At 35.2% G+C, this 22,920-nt stretch overlaps 1 protein-coding gene across 4 annotated transcripts in view; it reads left to right on the top strand.

Moving 5' to 3' along the window:
- LOC115213189 (sex peptide receptor-like) overlaps positions 1–22,920 on the top strand; it is a 528,532-nt gene that overhangs the window by 469,723 nt on the left and 35,889 nt on the right. For all 4 annotated transcript variants that reach the window (XM_029782123.2, XM_036503802.1, XM_036503801.1 and 1 more), the window contains one exon: positions 7,831–7,902. The gene's annotated coding sequence lies outside the window, so the exon portion shown is untranslated. The remainder of the gene's footprint in view (positions 1–7,830; positions 7,903–22,920) is intronic.

Here is a 22,920-nt window from a genome sequence, read left to right as displayed (position 1 = left end):
TTTGGCTCAATTACCAGGGCCAATGTGCTTGATTTTGATAATTACCACCGCAATTTGAACTTGACTGTTAGATTTATGCAGTGTCTGTAAATTTTATCTCACTTCATCAATACTCGAGGTTGTTTGTGTTTATTTTTGTATTGTGCACTGCTTTGAATATTACAGCGAATATTAAACATCTTTTTTACGAGAGAAATTCTGTACGGCATATGTATTCTATCAACTCGAGTTTTGCTTTGCGTTTTGTGTTCCGCATTGTAATTACTTTTTCTTAGTGATGTACAGCGGGAGTTAGATTGTGATAATTGGATGGTCAATATAGCAAATAGAAGCATAAACTTTAAAATTTTAAAATTTCCAATAAAAAGTATAAATTAACTTGTTTTTTAACAAAATTTTTGTGTGTGATTTTGCTAGTGGCTAATTGATGATGATGAGGTTTTCCAGTTTAGTGTTTTTTAGTTTATTATTGTTAATGTTATTTTGTGTATTGTATTAAGTTTTCTCTTTAACTCACTTTGTGGAAATGAGCTCATCAGTTCTGTTATATAATATCATTTATGTGAGGTCTGCGCATATTATAATAAGTATGATATCTAATGTATTTGGTGCGTCGCTTTTCTGCTTATGCTTTCTGTGACAGGCTATTTTTTAGTTAGAATACTCGTTTTTCATTCTTGTTTATTTTGATATGTGGATTGCTATATCATTTAATGTATGAAAAGGTGTCTAAATATGTTCTTATGAAAGGATAAAACTACTGATAGTGTGTATAACTAAATATTCTATGATTCCATTTGTACATGCACGTAATGATGTCTTTGGCGCAAAGGGAAATGATATAACCTTTGTTTGACTTTTTAAATAGTTGTGTCTTCATAAAAATAAATCTAGTACACATGTATCCATTCCAAATTCTGCATATATATATATATATATATATATATATATATATGTCATGAATCATAGCTCAGCTCGATCAGACCAGCAATACCAATACCAAAACCACACAAACCCACTACTACTACTATTATGTGTGTGTGATTATGTGCGTAAATCTACTACATTACGGCAGACCACGGTCCAAGCAATATTTATAAATTAATGAATAACAATGTTTCCAAAGTTATTTGCTGACTTAAGAAGTTTGTTCTAAATATGCAACAGTAGCATAATTCTAATTCTAAATTCATGTCTCAGACGTACATGATAAATCCATTTTGAGAATTATGTGTATATTCCCAAGACACATTCTTGGTTTGCAAAGCGCTTGATGTGCTACATGTCCAATCGCAGAGCTGTTCAGGCCTGACGTTGTTCTGGCTCTTTATAGAAGACTAGGTTGTGGAACGCAGAAATTACAATGTTATTTATACGAGATCATAAGGAGAAACCATCAGTGTGTTTTGATGTCTTGCATTTACAGCAACGTTCATGCTTTTAACAGAGCGCTGTCCGTGATAAGAAAGGAAGGGGTAAAACGATTGTTTCTTTGTTAAGTGTAACAAGATAAGTGCATTTAAAGAATAATACTTGTAAGTAATTTTGAGAAAGATTACTTTAAAATCTATTCGATAAAAGTATATTCTACTAGTTATGTTATTCAGGACAGAAGCATTCTAAATTTACAAGCGAACATTACGTCAAGTATCTAACTATTTCAGTCGCAACACGCGTAATTTCCCATAGTATAGAACATGGAAAACGCATCGTCAGCTATACTATACGCCACTCTTATCAGCTTTCATTATTTGCATTATAAGTTGATACATCATTGCTGCCTCGGCTTTCTTTTTTTTAATAACATTTTAATTACTGTCATATTTGAATTGAAATTTATCAGCTGTAAAAATATTTACTACAGTCACTTCGATTGATTTTTCATATAAGTTGTAGACCATGTATATCAAACATTGTTGTACAGTGTGTGTGTATGGGTGGGTGTAGGTGTTGGGAACTTCATGGCTTCGAGTTCAATTTCATTAGAATGGACATCAAGCGTCTTCCACGGCAACCTGGCGTTGGCCAATGCTTCATGAGTGAAATTATGTTGACATCTAAACAGTTTACTTGGCGACACGCACATACACGCACACACGAACACGTGCGCGAACACACACACGAACACGTGCGCGAACACACACACGCACACACGCAGACAAACACGCACACACAAATACACACTATGTAAAATAGAACAGAATTTACACGAATAAAAACGAGCACCTGAAGTAGATGTAGATAGTAGTATATGTAGGCATACATTCCTAATAGTTATGGTGTGTGGTTTAGTGGCTAGGGTGTAAGACTCATGATTCGATGAATTATGTTCCTGAGGAAAATACTTCATTTCATGTGGCTCAACTTCACTCATCCTGACGGAAATATATACTCCAATAAATAAATCCAATAAACCGCCTCTATGAGTATATAGCACACACAAAAAAGCTTTATCATTTTATATTTCCAATATATCCAAGTGGATTGTACTGGTAATTTTATATCTGGGTTATTCTAGAATCTATGTATAAATTGATTTATGTATAAAATGGCCAAAGTTTGGTAGGACATCTATAATTACAGGGTCCCTGTTTTGAAACGAGCAACATTGAACACAAAATAACTGCACATTATGAAGATGAGGCTGATGTAACCTCAAAATATTGGTAAAAGGAATGAGATGTGAATACCATTGCTTCAGACGAACTAAAAATTTGGTATGCGAATACGCGAAAACGTTAATAAAACTTTGAAATAAAAAGGAAAGTGGTTCACAATACACACAAGTATGCACGTATGTGTGTGTGTGTGTGTGTGTGCGTGTGTATGTCTAAATGTATGTTTGTGTGAGTTTGTGTATGTATAGGTTTGGTAAGTTACACAAATACAACTCAATGCGTAGTACACCCCCACACAACTCTCACACTTTCTCTCTCTCTCTCTCTCTCTCTCACACACACACACGCAGATATATGTATATATTCAAGATACATGTATATATGTATGTGTGAATGTACATATGCAGAGATGCACTCATATATAAAATACACAAGAAAGCCCAAGAATAAAAAGAGTACTAGATATAGATGTAGCCTGAAGTATATATATTCATAGATTGTTAATACAGCCAAGAATATTGCCATCGGTTGTTTCATATTCTGGATTATTCCAGAAGAATTGACTGCTGATATGTAATCGACTACTCCTCTCTGAGACGAACCAGCATATATAATCAGATCCGTTCAGGCGTAGGTTTGTGTGAAGAATAAACCTCTGCGTCACTAGAGTAACGCTCAAGCTTTAAACTTCTCTTTTACGATTTCCTCTTCAGTAGGAAAGATTTTATGTTGAACTCGAACAAGAAATAATGTGATGTCAGGGTTGCTAGAGTGAACAGAGCTGATATAATAATTTTCATTAATAATTCATGAAGCCATGACTTTCAGTATGAATAAATAGATGATAGAAATTCTGGGCTGCATTAGCTTTTTAATTTTAATCCTCATAAATTCGTCGTTGTTCATTGGTTTCCAACTGTCCTGTTACTGTTCCATTTCATTTTAATTGGCTAAGATGACAGATTAGTAATATTTTGAAATGACGTCTTCGTTAATATATATAACTGTGTATGTTCAGTAATAAACATGAACTAAATAATCACAGATTTAATGAAGCAGTCATCCGTTAATTTTATGTACCATTCGCTTCCGTTTGTTCTCAGACGCGTGTAAATGCTATCAGGTGATCTTACCTGTCTACAATCATACAATGATTTCAGTTTTCTTAATATATATATATATAATATATATATATATATAATATATATATATATAATATATATATGGGAATTTACAAAGAAAAAACAAAAAATGAAAACGGGTGTGTAAACAACGAACAGATGTATTAGTTTAACGCTCGGGAAGTGAGAAAATCTTTTACGTTTCGAGCCTACGCTCTTCAACAGAAAGGAACACAGAAATAAGCAGAGAGAGAGAGAAAACAAAAGGTTTAGTGGCTAGCGATCAACCATGGTCAATGCCAGACAAAGGTGGTCAGACAGGAGAGCTAGGAAGAACGATATATAAGAAGGGATGGTATTATTAAAATATCATCACGTGTGGCAAGAACGTTTATCAGCCATACAAGCAAATTAATAAAATATATGCATACAATATCAGATATACTTATATTTACGTACAGGAAGGCACCACGTGAGCACCTACATCGCTAAAAATAACATTCAAAAATGCTTCTCTACCACAGAATATTCACAAATCTAATACAGACATGGTAAGAAAACAAAATTCTAGTGAACATTAAAAACGTCTTACTTCACCACAAGCATGTGATGGTATTTAAATAATACCATCGTGACTAATATTCATCTATAAATAATTTCACGCATTTCGTTTGTTTAAATAGTCTTTGGTCACTTCAAACGAACTTATACGGGCATGGTGGAGGAAAATTTTAGTAGTAGTAAGCTGAGGGATTTTTTTTTTGCTGATGAAAAACAAACATCTATTTGGCGCTAATTTCCAAACCGGCTCCAGGTTGACCAGTATTGCTTGTGCTGGCTGTCATGTGACACTAACGCACGCTCGTTGCGGGAAACGTGCAGAAGCTTCTAAATTTAATCACGTGTTCATTCTCTACACAAAGCATTCAGAGCATTACTGTTTAGTTCTACTACTTGACTTGTTCAGTCAATCGTGTCAGCCTAAACTTACGACGCTAAACATTGTTTATTGATACTAACACACGGACGTAGCGGGGAAACTACAAAAGTTTCTAAGATCACGAATATGACTATCATTTACCAGTCAAGCCCTATTCAAAACATATACTAATTTGAGCCATGAACTCCCTATAAAAATAGGGTAAGCTTCAAACACTAGTCAGAAGCAAGAGAGCTGCGACGTAAGCCACATCTTTGTATTTCAACTTTTTGAAAATTAGTGCACACTGTGAAACCAGTTAAACCTTTAAATATCTCTATATTATAATTCTGAAATGCGAAAAGTTTGTTTGTTTGTCTGGTTTTGGTATTGAGAACGGGTTAAATGCCACTAGATCCCGTCGGATTGACTCCAAAATTTACAGGAACATGTAAAATGAGGTGAGGATGCGAGTGGGCTACGTTAGAAATCCTCATTTTAAAAAGTGTCGTTGCTAGGGCCAAAAACGCACTTTGACAAGTCTACTCTCATTCTTTTATGTATCTGTCTTCCTCCATCACTCACTCTCTTTCCTCCCTTCCCATTACTTTCTATCTATAACGTCGTTTCACAGCGTCTATTATCTTACCCTCGCCGCCATCGCATTCTATTGTCTGCTTGTTTTCCTCCATCTCTCTCTCTCTCTCTCTCTCTCTCTCTCTCCTCCCTTCTTTTCACATTCTCTGTATAACGTCATTTGATAGCGTCTACTATCTTTCCTTCGCCAGCGCTCGCTCTCTCTCTCTCTCTCTCTACGTCTGTCTGCAAGATCTTTTGTTGTTTATAAATGGGAGACAGATAGATAGAGAAAAATAGAGAGTAAGAGAAAGCGAAGGAGAGTCCGAGAAAAATGAAGAGCAAGAGAGTGGGAAAGTGAGAGAGAAAGAAAGAGGGAGAATGTAGTGATAAAAAGCAGAAAGGAAGCAACAGAAAGTAACAACCACACTCTTACCCGCGCGTAGAGCGGGTCACCTTAAGCTAGTAATAATAAAAAATATATTTAAAATATTCCCAGAGCATTTTCAAATTCTATTTTTCCTATATTTCTACTACAATAGAAATAAATTAACGTTGTTTTCTATCTGTCTATCTATCTATCTATCTATCTATCTATCTATCTATCTATCTATCTATCTATCTATCTATCTATCTATCTATCTATCTATCTATCTATCTATCTATCTATCTATCCATCTATCTGTTTGTCTGCATGTCTGTCTATCCACACACACACATACACAACATATATAAGTATATATATATACACACACACACACATATATATATATATATATGGAAAAAAAAGTCAAGATAGAAAATGCTAAAATAATTTTATAAAAAACATTTCAGTACCGGTTTCAGTCATTGAGACTTTTTCAACTGTAACAATTAAATAATTAAATTTAGAAAAATTAAAAGATAAATTTTTTAAATGAATATTTGCATAGTGTTCAAATACAAATGGCATTTTCTTGTTCCTGCCTCTCTCTGTGACTCTTGTTTACTCTTATGGGTTCTAGGTTCTTCTGAATTCTTGGTAGGGAAGAAGAAGAAGAAAAAATGAAGGAGGAGAAGGGGAAGAAGGGGAAGAATTGGGAGTGCCATGATAGTAGTATTTTGAATGGTCAGTAGATGGCAGCAGTTGCTGTTCAATTCATGAAAATATTTCTTTAGAATGTTTTGTTTATAGAATTTGAGTAGGTGTTATCTAAAAAGCATTAGTGATAAAGTTAGGAAGGAGAAAGGAGAAGAAGAAGAAGAAGAAGAAGAAGAAGAAGAAGAAGAAGAAGAAGAAGAAGAAGAAGAAGAAAGAGAAGGGAGAATAAGAATGAATGTAGAAAGTAGTAAAGTGTTAAATGACTTAAAATTGGCACGTTAAGGATTATAGCAGTGATTAGCACTGTTTTTTAATGAATTCTTGGGAATCTCTTGAGTGTATCATTTTAAATATTTTCGTGTGTATTTGTGTTGTTCTAAGGCCGAGGTGGACATGTCCTTTGTCGTAGACCCGTTCGGAAGGGGACTGTATTTTGTAATAAACAGAGTTTCTTTACTAATTCGTTGGTTCCAGGCTGTATCGTCCCTGAATTGGTAGAGGGGAAATATTCTGAAGCTTGGATTTTTGTTGTTGGCGCAAATGTCTATGTGTTGGTTGAATGCTATTTTTTGTTTGGCCAATGTATTGCTCTTGACACCCAGAGCTGTGGCCATGCTGATACACCGCCGTTAAATATATATATATATATATATATATAATATATATATATAATATATATATATATATATATATATACAGGGTGCCCCGAAAGTCACTATACAATTTCTTTTTTTTTAATTTCATTTTCAAGTATCATACAGAGAGACGTGAGGCCATCAGCATTTGACACCTTAGACTTTGCAGTTTGTGTAAATGTATCATTTCCTTGCCCATGGCTTGCCAATTGACATTAAAGCAGCCTTGCAAAATTGCCACCTGGAAAGAAGTTTTTCAGTGTCCTACAGCAGTTCATTGCAAGTGATGCTCGTGTGGAAATGTGTGAATCACTCCTCTACCATTGCCAAAATGGTTCAGAGATGAGTCTTTCACCTCTCTGGACGGGTACACCGACACAAGTGTTGAATTTGGCGAAAATCAAAACCAGCATAAATTTTCGAACATCAGTGAGTCTCTCCGAATCTGGTGGTATGGTGTGCCAAGGGCAAGGGAATGATACACTTACAAAAGCTGCGAAGTCTACGATGTCAAATGCTGATGGCCTTCCTTCTCACCAGATGATGCATGAAACGAAATAGAAAAAAGTATATAGTGATTTTTTGGGACACCCTGTATATTCCGTTTTTTTCTCCTTCTCTCTCCTCTTAATCTTTTTTGTCAAAGAAACGATTTTTTCATTCTTCCTGTGCTTTAAACTAATATACCTGCTTGTTCTTTCTACACCTATCATCGTCTTTTGTTTTCTGTAAACATGAATTATATATATATATATATATATATATATATATATATATAATATATATATATATATATATATGAGACCTGTATCTGCATATATGTATGTAAACCTTGAACCTTACATGCAATTAGTAAATGGTATAATTTTTTCTGCTCTAGTTGCTGACGTGAATCTCGGCCTACCTTCTGACTTTCTTTTCACATTTCTTGACATTCTTGAAACGAACGCAAGTAAGTTCAAATATTTAGATTTATGAATCATGTTCTCTTGTGAGGTATTGGGGTACTTACACATTACCACACAAACATCCCCTCCACACACACACACACACACACACACACACACACACACACATATATATATATATATATATATATATATATATATATGTATAAATTAAAATTGCTTTTGTTCATATATACATAAAGCCAATAAGGTTTTGACTAAATAAACGATTCAATTTTCATGTAAATTTTAAGAGAAAATATCACTTTATCCATAGAGATGTCGAAGGTTTTCGTGTACGTGGCTTATAGTCACTATTTGAATAAACTGTATCGCGCCGTTAGTGCGATTTCACTGACAATGAATTTTTTTATAAGTGTTTGTGGAGGCGTGTGTTTGCCAATCTAAGCAACTCAGTATGTGTTGGCGGGTGTATAATAAAATCACTCTTCATTGATTTATAGATATTCTAATATTGTGATTATTTACAGTATCATCACACCATTATTTCTTTTGCTTTCCGAGAATGTATATAAACAATAGATACTGAAAGAAAAACTACCATTTGTTGAATATACGTGGATATAATTTACTATTCACTAATTTAATTTACTTAATGTAACAAACACATATATAGAAAGTAATTATGTTGTTACGATTCTGTTATTAGCAATAAATGTTAGCAAATGAATAAACAGTTACTTATCAGAATGAAATTGGATTTTATGTTGTAGAAAATATCATAATCTATCAGATCGCTTTTCACAGTTCGAATACAAATTAGTTCTATATTTCAAAATATTTACAGAGATTTAACGTAAGATTGAGTTCCAGTGTTTTTTTAAACATTTTCCGTTTGAAAAGATGTAGATATTATCTAACATGTTACCACTTCTTCGTTATTTCGCTTTTTTATTAACTTAGCACATTACAGTGAACATAATGTTTTTATCAAATTGATTTTGACATAGATAACTTCAGTATATAAAGTTTTTTTTTATATAGTTTAATGTGTTCCTCCCTTTATTCTATGCACGATTGAAAAAGTATAATAGAAGGCTGTGTGAGTCAGGGAAACAAAATAGCATGTTTGAGGCGGTCGTTCAGCAAGATATTACAGACAAATCTGTCTCAGGTAGCATCCTACTATATTCTTTTCTACTCTCGACACAAGGCCCGAAATTTGAAGGTACGGGCCCAGTCGATTAGATCGACACCAGTAAGCGACTGGTGCTTAATTTATCGACCCCGAAATGATGAAAGGCAAAGTTGACGTCGGCGAAATTTGAACTCAGAACATAAAGACAGACGAAATACATATTTCTTTACTACCCACAAGGGGCTAAACACAGATAGGACAAACAAGGACAGACAAACGGATTAAGTCGATTATATCGACCCCAGTAAGTAACTGGTACTTATTTAATCGACCCCGAAAGGATGAAATGCAACGTCGACCTCGGTGGAATTTGAACTCAGAACATAAAGACAGACGAAATACCACCAAGCATTTCGCCCGGTGTGTAACATTTCTGCCAGCTCACCGCCTTAGCATCCTACTGTATTAAGAAAGGAAGGACTTAAGGGTAACATAATTTTATACATTCATACATAGATAGATACATACATGCTTGCATATGTGTGTGTATATATACACACATACATATATATACACATATATATATATATATATATATATATATATATATATATATATATATGTGTGTGTGTGTGTGTGTGTATAGCTGGGCGTGAGGAAGGAGGTGTCTTGAGGTTGGCGGAGAGCTTCTACCTTGTAGAGGTCCACGCCCCACAACACCACGGCTCCACCCTTGTCGGCTCGTTTTATGATGACGTCAGTGCGGAGTCGGTGACATTGAAGGTCCGAGCGTTCGGCTGGGGAGATGTTCAGATGACGGGGACGTCTGGAAAAGTTAAACCGGTCTACAGCGCGCTTGCAGGCATCTGCAAAAAGATCGACTCCTTGGAACTGGCCAGGAGCCGGCGTCCACCGGATGGTCGGCGGCCCAGGTCGATGAAGCAGTTCTCCTCATTAGATGTAGGTAGAGTGCCGTAGAAAAGTGCACACAACCTAACACGGCGCACATAACTGTGGATATCGGCACGAATCTGAAATTCGTTGCTGGATGGAGCGCAGACCCCCTACTGAGGAGGGAGCGCTACGCCTCCGAGAGGGGAATATCTGGAGCAATGGTAACAACAGACTGAAGTGGAGAAGGGGTGGATGGGATAGAAGGAGGAGGGGAGGTGGGGATGGTGGAAAGCTGTGTCAGAGTGGGCGGAGCGTATCAGAGAGGGAGAGAGGTAGTGGAGGAGCTGGGGTAGTGGCACCGGGTGTGATGGAATGGAGGAGTGAGTGGAGTTTACGTTGTTTGGTGTGAGCAAGAAATTGATGAACGAGTTGATTTAATTGAATTATGTAACGTAACGTAGTTTTTGCATGGGAGGGCGACTGAGAGTAGAAGAAGATGGAAAAAACAAGAGGGAGAAGACAGTCGATGGTATGTATTTTGGAGAGATTAGAGCGAATGGTGGTACGCATAATGCTGTGGGATGTAGTACGGACTATGGGTAGGATGTAGGACAGAGTATGGGTATGGTGGTTGTAGCAGAGAGGAGATTGGGGTGGAAATGGAGGCGAAAACCTTTAGGGATGGGGCGGTTATGTAAGCAGCGACCGCGAAAGGAAATGTGACTACAGAAACGAGTTTTTTTTTAAAATTAGTAGGGAAAGGTTAATAGAAGGCTGAAAGCAGCGGAAAGGATGTCTGCAAAGGTAATATTTTAGATGGTAATGGAGGAGGCGGAGGAAAGGTTTGTAATCGGTCATGATTGTAAAACGAGAGGAGAAGAGAAAGAAAAGAGAAAAAGGGGAAATGGGGGAGGGAGAAGGTAAATAAAGACATTGGGGGGGGGAAATTCAAAAGGTGTGGGGAGATAAAAAGCAAAACGCGTGAGGATAATAAATGCAAAAGGCGTGAGGAGAAAAAGTATATATGAGAGGAGGGAGAAGAAAGGACGAAGACGGAAGAAACAAAGAGAAAGGGGCAGAAAGGGGAGAAGAGAGGACAAAAAGGGAAAAGAAAGGAGGGAGAGAAAGGCAAGGTAACAGGTGCGGAATAGAGAAAACGGAGTAAGAACAAACAGAATGGGAATAAACGACAATAAGAAAAAGCAGAAAGTACAAAACAATTTTAGAAAGTATAAAAAAGTTACGAAAAGTTCAAAACGTGTAAAAGCTTCGAACGTCGTGGTGTATTGGGGCAATTTTTCATCAACAGAGGAGTCCAGTGTAATCCATGGACAGGAGAGGTGCAGCTGAAGTGTAGAAAATCCAGTAGAGAATCCGTAGAAGTTCGTGGGTGATGAGAGGAGTCAGGATCAACTGGTGCGACCACGTGGGCGAAATATAAGGGTAACGTAGTTTTATACATTCATACTATGCAAAGATAGATACATGCATGCATATGAGTACACACACATACACACTTACACACACACACACACACATACATATATATATATAGGGAGAATTAACAAAAAATCAAAATACTAAGACAGGTGTTGTAGACAACAAACTGATTTATTAGTTTAACGCTCGGGAAGTGAAATAGTCTGTAATGTTTCGAGCCTACGCTCTTCGACAGAAAGGAACACAGAAAGAAAGAAGGAGAGAAACTATGGTCTGTGTCCGTATATTACAAGCAAAGTAGTTTATTTCTCCCTTTCTATACCTGTAGACCAATGGTTTCTGGGTTATATCCCTTCTGCGGTACAGGAGAATCACCGGACAATCACTCGTCCTTGCTCATGACAAAAATATTCTCTGAGAGAGAAATGCGTATTAACAGTACCGAACAGGTAAAATCTCTTTTACAATGTGGCAGTACTAGAAAGGTCGATGTTACTACAGACCATGTGTCGGTAGCCTGTTGGAAAAGATGTTTTCCTAGGGCTAAAATGTAGTAACCTCGTCCAGTGTGTGTGTATGTATATATATATATATATATATATACGTGGTTTGATCAATAAGTATTGGGACTATTTCTATAGTAACTAGCCTCTAATGCACGCAGAGTGAAGCTGCTCTGTTAACTAGTGTTTTATCTCACTTCTGCTTATTTGAGTTGGAAGGAAGGTGTGTAGCGTGTGATCGCGACACTAACCATGACAGAGAGAACTTTGAGCAGAGAATCTTTTGGGTTGTCCGGCAAATTCATGCCGATTTTTAAAGGAAAGAAAAAGGTAATAAATACTTGCCATTACATTTTTAATCAACTAAATATGAACCATGTTGTTGCATAATGCGTCTCCATCTTTCCTTTAATTTGAAAATACCCCCTTCCCAGAATTGAGGTGGTTTTATGGCAAATAGTCCATCAAGATATCTTTTAACGTCAAGCAATGAATTGAAGTTTTTACCAGTAAGACTATTCTGCAGAGACCTCAATAAGCGGAAATCCTAAGGAGCAATATCTGGTGAATATGGAGGGTCGGGTAACACATCCCAGCCGAGATGCAGCAATTTTTGTCTGGTTCCCAAAGCATCGAGTGCCAAAAATGAACTTTCTTATCTTCCATTTTAAAGGGTTACAGAATTAACACAAGTTATAGGAACATAAACCTTCCACGAATATATAGCTTAAACTGTGCTCTAAATAGAGGTGTAGTCAAATCCTATTTTATGGAATGAAACATGTTCTAAAATATGTCGAAAGGTAAGCTACTATAAATCGGTACGAACTTTCTGGACAAACCAATATATTAAATTGTGCCAAAGGTTTGGCGAGACGTGCTCAGAAGCCTAAGTAAATTTTAAAACGTGTTCATCATTCTTGACGCAATCAAGGAGATTCTGTGCAACTGAAACCCCAATGTATGGACACGCATCTTATACCAAAATCGTCAGTGATAATGGACTGAACTGAACCGTAACTAATTTGCACATCCTCTGATAACTCACGGGTGGTGATTCGACGATTACCCATCACATCTGCACGCATATCTGCAATACTTTTCTCAGTTTTGCTGGTTGCAGGTCTCCCACAACGTTCGTCAATATCGACATTTCGTCGGCCATCTTGGAAACGTCTGAACCACTCGTACACTTGTGTACGGCTCATAGACTTCTCTCCATACATTTTCTGCAACTTTGCGTAGGTCTCTGAACATGATACTTGTTCAGAGGCCTACGCACAGTTGCTTGAAAGGAGGGTGTGTAGCGTGTGACCGTCTCAGTGACAATGATAGAGAAAGTTGTGATGGCGAAACAATTGCAGTGGTTTTTAAATAAAGTATGTCGTTCATTCCATTTCCTCTCATTTATCAATTTATATAAACTCTACAGATATTAAGATATTTCTTATGTATATCCATTTGGAGAAGCATGATGATATCAGGTAGTGAAAAACTGTGGACTAACTTTGTATAGCATTCTACAAGATTTTTTTTTAGAATCTTACTTAACATATTGCTAGAAACTTATTGGCCTAATTTTCCTGAAGTAGAATATTCTAACATTACTCATGCTTTCAGTTACTTTCAAAATGAATGCTACTTGATTTCAGTGTTTCAAATAAAAGCTATCTTCAAATAGTTTTTATCTATATATGTGTAAGTATTGATATGTATGATATATATATATATATTATATATATATATATATATATATATATATATATATATATATATATATATATATATATATATATCAGTATGTGTCTATGCGCATACATATGTGTATATATCCCCCCTTTGTGTATATGTGTGTATGTGCGTAGGCGCGCATGTATGTATTCCTGTGTATAATGCCATAAATCATTTGTAAAATAACTATAGAGGCTTTCGTAAAAGCAAACTACAAACTTCAATTAGCCACACGAATACATCAAACGCAAAGACTATATCATTAAATCTACTAGGATTTATAGTTATATAATTTTAATAACGGAAACCACATTCAACATACTACTACCAGAAAATTGAAGCAGTACTTTCATAAATATCAATACCATGCTATGCTATATCCAACGAGTCAACTATATATTGAATGAGAACAAGATGTTTTCTTAAGAGTTGTAGCCAGCACATCCTGTGATTTCTAGATAGACACAACCCAGCACATAATTAAAACTTCACTAGCCGTCAATCCTTGAAGATGGCTCCACATCTCCAGGAGACTCCACTGCACGTGTATTCTTTGTTAATTCTAAAGTGGTATCTTAATGGCTGGCAATTACGTCACACCACCAGTTAATTAACGAGAAATGATATAATTTTAAATATTCATTCATTAATACATACCATTGTATGTCTAACTTAGTTTTTACATTTTCAGACATCGTTTAAATGTTTCCTTCCTTGCAAAATTTTCCCTGTGCTTGAAATCAATATTTCGATGCCGAGTCGAGCTAAAGCCATCAGACGACTCGGTAAATAATTTGTTCTGGGATATTTTTTTATCAGCTTAAGTTTATGGAATGAATTTTTCTGCAAAGTCAGCTATTGCAGATATCTAGAGAAAATGATGTTTTTTTAACATGTTATATATTTTGTTAAATATATCCATGGGCTTATGTCGTACATTCTCAATGCTGCAAATGCGTATCATAGATTTCATGTGAATAAATTCACTTAATGGGGCTCTGTAAATTTCTGCAACTGACACGCTCTTTACACTAAAATAAGAATTTCCAATATAGCCAATTATTGCCAGCGGAATTTTATCAGCAGTTTCAAATACTCTAGTAAAGGCGACAATATAAAAATTTAAGAAATAACGATTTCATATATGTACCAGGGCTCATCTCATCATTTGACTTCATTTCCTTAATTTCTTTTTTAGTATCTGTCATTAGCTTTTAGTTTTGTATCTACCAGCAGACTGCGCGCGAGAAGACTTGAGTTTTATTTGGAGAGTAAATGAAACATTCAGTGTTGCCCACTTCAGTATCAACAGTGATATCGCTTGTATGTTACAACATAGTGCGAATATGAATGACAGTAAAAATGTTACATCAGGCAGATAGCGTGAGTACGTGTCAGAGAGAGGACATATATTCAATAGCTGCTGTTATTTCACGCATTGTTAATTGAAATTTTTATTTCACTTATTATTAAGACTCAAAAGACTTCGAAGGGCCAATATGACACCAAAAGTTGCGAGCTTGCAGAAACATTAGCACGCCGGCCGAAAGGCTTAGCGGTATTTCGTCTGCCGTTACGTTGTGAGTTCAAACTCCGCCTAGGTCGAGTTTGCCTTTCATCCTTTCGGGGTTGATAAATTAAGTACCAGTTACGAACTGGGGTCGATGTAATCGACTTCATACCTTTGCTTGTCCCCTCTATGTTTAGCCTCTTGTAGGCAATAAAGAAATACAATAGGATAGCATTGCGATTTTTTGTACTGTGATTGGCAGAAGAATTTTGTTTTCGCTGTACTCTTTTTTAGAGTGTTCTTGTTTCAATCGTGACGTAAAAGCTTTCTTATAGTACTTGAAATTGTTTAGTTTGTAAATCTGAATCGAACACATGCATGCAATGTATGACATATATAATGGGGATAGTGGTCAGCAGTCTTCGATAAGTTCTATCCTTTTTACATTTGTTTTTTACCTGGTAGATAACTTGGTACTGTTTACATATTCTTGTTTCCAAGAACACGATAAGTTTACAAAAATGCTTTCTCCATCTGTTTGGCAATGGTAAGACGTTTTGTTTTTATTACATAAAGCTTCGAAAGAAGGTAACGTACGACAAGGTGAAGCACGATAAGGTAACGTACGATAAACGTTGTGCCATATGCATCAGCGGGTCCATGATGCATCCATTATGGTTAAAATATATTTTCTTTGATCACTCAGAGCCGGTCGAATCATTGAGAAAAATGTTCATATTGTAACTGAGCTGAAGAACAATGTCCATGCAATCTTTTTCCATTCTCATGTTCTGTCTTGTTGTTTCTAGGCATGAACTAAATGTATGGAATTCGAATGAGACAAAAGTTCAAAGAGTCCAAGCAAGGTATCATTGTAAACAATACATGTCATATGAGAAATACCATGCAATAAAAACCATCTTTTCATACAAAAAGAGCAAAACAAGACAGTGTAGACTATCAATCTAATTTGTATTCTCTGTTGCAATCTGTTTAACGAAGAATATGGCCAGTGCATCAATTTAACTGAATTCTTTGATAGAGCATTCTTCTTCATGGTACATAATTCAATTTTTGTTGGTTACTACGTTCAGAAATTCAATTACGTAATTCTCTCCACTTTTCTGTGCATAGAATATTCATTCTCTATTGTGTGCTTGATTCATTAACTCCACTTTCCTAAAAAGTCGGCATGACCAATTTTCAGACATTTCACTATTTTGATTTCTCCTCTTAAAGATACTAACTAACGTCTGAATTTGGGCAGGAAAATATGTCATTTCAGTATACTCATCAACTTAATTGTATTGCATTTCAAATCCAGTAACGACATCAGTTCGTATTCCCTTTAATCTTTTGATTTCTATAATCCAGACTTCGTATTATATATTTTCATAGTCTAAAATTATTGTAACACGTTAGTAATTAATACAATGTATGTAGAGAGACCATTTACAAATCCTGTAGCTTTTTGTTTACTCCATATCAACTGAAAAATATTTCCGGGCATATGTCTACTAGACCAGCGTCAATTTGAGGATAAAAAATTAACTGGATAAAGTAGGTGCATGAACAAATATGATACTGAAATCTAGAATACCAGTTATAATTAATCTGCTTCATCGGTTATGATTCGTGGCTATACAACCACATGGGGAGATGAACTGTCCGCAGGCATATGTACGAATGATAGATATTTCACGGCCGATACACTTTTCATCATGTCTATTCAAGACTTTCAGTGGCTAGACACAAGGTGAAGATAGAGTGGACAATGTATTTCTAGATATACTATGCTTGAACACAAAACGAGATAGCCATGACTAGAATACTTATAAACTTAATTTTACTTGACAGGAGCGCACTTAATTCTAAACAAAATTGCCGAAGGGTACAATAGAAATTTGTGTTCAAAAAACACTATGTTTGAATGAAAAGTGCGAAGGACATAACTAGACGGCGTCTGATTAAAATTCGGTTTATTCGCGACTGAACTATTACTATATATAAAATAGTGTATGCATGTGTGTGCGTGTGTGTCTGTATGTATGTGTGAGAGAGAGAGAGTGTGTGTTTGTGTATTATTCTATATATATATATATACAGCTTACCAGACGTATGAGGTCTGAGGTTTGCCTTGCTTAGTGGTTAGGTTGTGGGACTCAACATCGTTGGTTCAATTCACAGATCAGTCAGGGCATTAAGCTTTTGAACCAGAACGTTTCACGTTTCTGAACAGAGTAGCAGCGGCCGGTTAGTCAGGGATTGGTGTCCCCTTTAGGTGGACCTAATGTAGTCTCGATCGCTTACACAATACGGAAGCTGGAATACGATCCGGCCTAATACTAATGCAGGTTCTTGGCAGATCGATGACTAAGTTGTATATAGAGCTAAAAAGGAATCTTACACGTTTTCGACAGACCTACAAAAAGTAATAGGGCATCGTACTACTTTATAATTATCTGACATCTCATAGATTAGGTGTTTCAGATGATGGCTTTAATCACTAAATACAAGTCATGCACTGACAAACAAGAAATGAATTCAGGGAACATATTTCATTTATTAGAGAAGCAGTATCCTGAAGAGTGACTGTCAACCACATAAGCGGCAAAGCAAATTAATTGCAGGTTCTTGCCGAAGTAACTGACTTTAGAATATACTGCTGAACTGATTTCGATTATGTAAGTTATGAAGTTACAAAGCAGAGAGATAATTTTAAACAAATATTTTACACTGTATAAATTTGCATCAGTGTATATATGTGTATATATATATGAGTATGTTGGAGTGTAATGTGTGCATATACATACATACATACATATATATATATATATATATATATATATATATGTGTGTGTGTGTGTGTGTGTGTGTGTGTGTGTGTGTGTGTGTGTGTGTGTGTGTGTATGCATGTATGTATGTATGTATGCATACATGTATGTGTGTATAAGGAAGGAAGAACAGTCGAGAGATATGACAGGTTTGCTTGGGAAGTTAAGCAGTTGTGGTCGATGAAAAAGGTAGGAGTTGTACCAATAATTGTCATAGAATAAACAATTGGAAAATGAATACCCCAGAGAAATCGAAGAAAAGACAAGAGCAACATTTGAAGTTGGCTAAGAAATAGTGATCTGAAAGGATATACTGAGGCATTGATATGCAACGCCTACAAAAATCAATAAAGTTCTATATTTATGGTTATGAGGAATTATGTGCATTATTTACATTATTTCCATTTGACGGATATTTGTTCTCATCTTGTTTGTTAACACAACGTTTCGGCTGATATACCCTCCACCCTTCATCAGGTGTCTGGGGGAAAATTTCGAACCAGGGTTCTCATTCCAGAAGTATTTTTCGATGTTGTTGCTGTTATTATTATTATTATTATTATTATTATTATTATTATTATTATTATTGTATCTGCCTGGAATCGAACTCGGAATCTTGGGGTTAGTAGCCCGCGCGCTTAACCACTGCGCCATATGGCGTAATGGTTAAGGGCGCGGGCTATTAACCCCAAGATTCCGAGTTCGATTCCAGGCAGTGACCAGAATAATAATAATAATAATAATAATAATATAATATAATAATAATAATAATAATAATAACTACTACAACAACAACAACATCGGCAAATACCTTAAGAATGAGAACCCTGGTTCGAAATTTCCTCAAGACACCTGATGAAGCATGGAGGGTATATCAGTCGAAAAGTTTTTAACAACAAACAAGATGAGGACATATATCCGTCAAATGTAAATAACGTAATTTATATAATAGCATCAAATTCCAAATAGATAAGTGCAGTGAATCGTCCCTTTGTGGGATGTGTAGCAGCAAAAACCAAAACAATCTTACATATCGTGGCCCAAAAGCACTAGAAATTGAGATACGATAGTGTTGGTAAGTTTGTTCACTGGAGACTATGTGAAAAGTACTGTCTGGGCAGTGTACCGAAATAGTACAAACAGGAAGCAATGACAATAAGATCCTGTGGAATTTTAAAATCGACTGTGGTTCCCTAATTTATTCCTCGGCGACCAGAGATTGTCGTGGCAGATAGAAGAAAAAGTGAAACCAAGATCATAGATATTGCCATACCCTGGGATGCACGGATAGGTGACAAAGAGCTGCAAAAGATGGGAAAATAGCAACCACTAAAAGAAGAAATTACAAGAATTATGGGCAATGAGGAGGGTAACTGTTATTGGAGAAATTTTCAGGGGTTTGGGAGCACTCTCAACCAAGTTCCAGAAATACGATGAAGAAGTTAGAATTGACATGTGGACAGGGCAGGTTAAAAAAAAAATGTTCTGCTGGAGACAACTAAGATATTCAGATTAATACTTGTGTGTGAGATTCTTCCACGATAGTTAGCATCCAAGTACCAAAGTTTATAATTTGTGGCAAACAGAACCTTTGTGACCACTGAAACAGATTGCTTTCCGCTCTCACTGAAAGGATATACTGAGGCATTGATATGCAACGCCTACAAAAATCAATAAAGTTCTATATTTATGGTTATGAGGAATTATGTGCATTATTTACATTATTTCCATTTGACGGATATTTGTTCTCATCTTGTTTGTTAACACAACGTTTCGGCTGATATACCCTCCAGCCTTCATCAGGTGTCTGGGGGCAAGTAAGATCGAGAGCACTAAGCAGTAAAATACCAGTTGACATCATCATCATCATTATTATTATTATTATCATTATTATTATTATTATTATTATTATTATTATTATTATTATTATTATTATATTATTATTATTATCATCATCATTATTATTATATACACATACATACAAACATACGCGCATAAACACGCATTGTCAATACAACCTACAGTTATTGTTCAGATATTGATTTTTTTTTCTCAATAGATTCCTACAAATACAGCAACAAATGATATTTACATTTATAAAATATATATATATGTATTATATATTATATATACATATGCAGTAAACATGAGAGAGAGAGAAAGAGAAAGGGAGAGAGAGATATCAGTCATGTGTCGCATTCTTCGTTTGACAATCGTTTGTTGATATCAGCAGAAAAACTAACAAATATATATTTAAAATAGTCATAGATAGCGTTCTTCTTTTCAAGTGAATAAGCACATCGGTTACTAAAAAGACGAACAAATATTATTTATCGATTTATAGGGAATTGTTTCTTTTTGTTATTGTCTGTCATTTGTTTTACAATTGTTTACTTGCACGGATTTCATTATAGAAGCCGCGAATTCAATAACTCCACATAGTTCTGTAGTATATCTTCAGTTGCAAGTGAGAGTTACTTGTAGGCCATAAGAGCTAACAAGATAATCACAATATAACGTTACGATTCCCAAAACGCTTACTAGAGTAATAGTCTTAGTGTGATTGTTGATGATGTTCTCGTTGATATCCAACTTATTAGTCTAATCAACAAAATATGCATGATATTCTACTCATATTTTACATTTTACAAGATTAGGGTACCAATCGAAAAGTTCGATGCTACTTCCAGCTGATCATATGAATAAGTAAACTCCACTCTCTCTACTGCAAATATCTATGCATGTATACATGTATGTATTTATATGTATGCATATGAGTAAGTATTTTTGTATGTAGTTAGGTATAGCACCCCGATTTTCCCTCTTTCCTTTTTCTGGTGAATGTCAAACGTCCGAAACGTTAAGCATTCTTTTTCCTTCTTTCAAGTATTATACTAGAACAACTGTGTATGTATGCGCGCGCGTGTGTGTGTATTCATATTTGGGTCTAGAACTTATTTAAAACACCAGACAGATATGTCGAGTGGTATCAGTAGAATTTTGTTTAAATAATATTAATTAGTTTTCTAGTAGCATTTACATAAGAAAATGTTTACTGAAAATTAGGTATCTCGAATATATCTTAGAAATTAGATATGCAAATATTTGATTTAATCTAGAAATATATATGAAAAGGAGTAAAAGAGAAAGAGTATGGATTTTCTAAAAATAATATATATTGAATATATATGTGTTTTACACACATTTATATGCATGCTATATATATATATATTTATCTATGCACACACATATATATATATACCTATATATATATATATCACGTGATCACGTGACCGAACAGACCATCAGATGTTGTTACACATCGCTGGTCACAATGCGTTCGCATTGTTTTAGCCTTCGAATGACACCATCCCGCTGGCTAAGCGAGCAGGCCATATACCTCTTTTACTCTTTTACTCTTTTACTTGTTTCAGTCATTTTGACTGCGGCCATGCTGGAGCACCGCCTTTAGTCGAGCAAATCGACCCCGGGACTTATTCTTTGTAAGCCCAGTACTTATTCTATAGGTCTCTTTTGCCGAAGCGCTAAGTGACGGGGACATAAACACACCAGCATCGGTTGTTAAGCAATGCTAGGGGGACAAACACAGACACACAAACAAACACACATACATATATATATATATACATGTATACGACAGGCTTCTTTCAGTTTCCGTCTACCAAATCCACTCACAAGGCATTGGTCGGTCCAGGGCTATAGCAGAAGGCACTTGCCCAAGATGCCAAGCAGTGGCACTGAACCCTGAACCCTGAACCATATGGTTGGTTAGCAAGCTACTTACCACACAGCCACTCCTGCGCCTATATAAATATATATGTATACATATACTTATATATATATATATATATATATATAATATATATATATATATATTATATATATATTATATATATATATATATATGTGTGTGTGTGTGTGTGTGTGTGTGTATGTAATATACATGCATATATCTATCCATCTCTCTCTCTATATATATAATATATATATTATATATGTACACATACTACACACACAAACACAACCATACACGCCACACAGATACTATCACACACATACCACATACCAATCACACAAACACAAAAAAACACACATACAAATGCTATAATACATACACATACTACTCACAAAAGCACAAGTCTGCGCACACACATTCTCCCGTCCTAAAATCCACTTTTTCTATCTCTTTCTACTTCTGGTCACTTCAGCAATGTAACTACATGTGTGCCATTGGCGACTTATTTTCATTCCCCTTCTCCTTTCGAAGAGCTATGCTCGAAATGTCATACTCTCTCCATTCACCGAGTATCAAGCTAATACTTTTCTTATGCACGTCCTCCGTTTTTTTTTTCCATTATATGAATTGACTATATATATATATATATATATATATATATATATATATATATATATATATATATATATATATATATATATATATATATATATATACATACATACATACATATATGCATATATACATATATATCTATATATATATATATATATATATATATATATATATATATATATATATATATATATATAACATATATGATACGAAGCATTTGACATATTGCTATGTATTGAGGTGCTACTTTGGACCAGTGCTCAGAAAAGAAATATCTAAACCATAGAACATTGGATACAAAATTTATATTGATTTTGTTCTCATTTTTGAGAGAATTTATATTTTATGCGCTGTAGTACAGTTTCGCTTTTGTATTTTGCAGTTGAAGCGTCATGCTTAAATCTCAAGGGGTTTTCTGCAAAATATATTGTTGCTCGACAGTAGATTGATTTTATGTTTTCTTTACTTCGAATACATTTCATTCGGCATTTATCCTATTTTGTATGTGTTATTAATCAAAGAAACTGTAAAGAAATATAAATAAATTAATACATGTTCTTTTCTCTCTATCTCTCATCTACACCCAGAGGAAATTAATCCAACTGTAGTTAGTCACAAAGAAATGAATGTATTTTTACGA

Source organism: Octopus sinensis, linkage group LG6, assembly GCF_006345805.1.
Source record: "Octopus sinensis linkage group LG6, ASM634580v1, whole genome shotgun sequence".
Classification (NCBI taxonomy): Eukaryota; Metazoa; Mollusca; class Cephalopoda; order Octopoda; family Octopodidae; genus Octopus; species Octopus sinensis.
This window is presented reverse-complemented; position numbering and strand designations above follow the sequence as displayed.